The sequence below is a fragment of the Frankliniella occidentalis genome, unplaced genomic scaffold, assembly GCF_000697945.3.
Source record: "Frankliniella occidentalis isolate FOCC.00 unplaced genomic scaffold, Focc_3.1 Scaffold383, whole genome shotgun sequence".
Taxonomy (NCBI): Eukaryota; Metazoa; Arthropoda; class Insecta; order Thysanoptera; family Thripidae; genus Frankliniella; species Frankliniella occidentalis.
In genome coordinates, this window is record NW_026267505.1 from 199,605 (window position 1) to 200,620 (window position 1,016).

Genomic DNA, 1,016 nt, shown 5'->3' on the forward strand with positions numbered 1-1,016 from the left:
CCGGCCTGTCACCGGGGCTGTGACATGCTCGGTTGTAAATGCTACACGGCGGGGTCCAGAATGCGTAGTCCATCTACTTAATAGTCCTTGACTGCACCGCTGCAGCGGAGTGCGCTGCGCTGAGGACGGCGGACCGGACAGGCGAGCGAGCGCGGCCTGGCCCGGGGCTCTAGCCGGCGGCTCTCGGCTAAGTCCTGGGAGTCGTTCAAAAATTTACTTATTTCAAGATACATATAGAAATGATCGGCGTTTCACACACTGCAAAACAAGCCCCACTTTGCAGATGCATTTTTTAAAAAGTTAATGGTGTTCAAAGTAATTCGTGTTTGGTATTATTGGTTTTAGCAATTAATTTGCTGTTTGTTTCTGAAAGCATAATTTTACATAATATAACAGAAAATTGACAATTATAGATAGAGTGCAAGTAGTGCGCATGAAAAGACTGCGACTACAATAGGGTGGAAAGGCTCCGTCGGGGCTCCGTCGGGGCTCCGTAGGTAGCAGGCCATAGGTCCCCCCGGCCCCCACCCCCACCTCCCTCTCTTTCAGCGAGCCATCATGACAGGTGTCATATTGATGTTGTGACACTGCGCCCCTGCGCGCCCTGCGCCCTGGCCCCAAGCTCGCAGGCTGGGGTTTGTCGTGGTTCACAATACGGCTAGACCGTAACTTCTTTGGCGTTCATAATTTTCAATGTGATAGAACAAATATTGAACTACGATGGCGTATAAGCATATTTGTAGTCTAACCCATTTTTGAGCATCAAGACTGGTTAGCACGCACTGCTAAATTCGTCCAAAGATAAACTCGCCAGCGATTTCCAAATGTCCCCCCCCCCCAAAAAAAATGTGTATTTGAACAACTTGCGTGAACAGGGGTTTGCGGTGTGACACGTACACCACGGCTAAACAGTTTTTTTTTTTTTATTTATTTGTATTTTGCTAGGCGGTAGATCAAATATTGGGCTACAATGCCATCTAACTCAATTTTCTGTCAGCTCAGAACGTGTTGTGAGG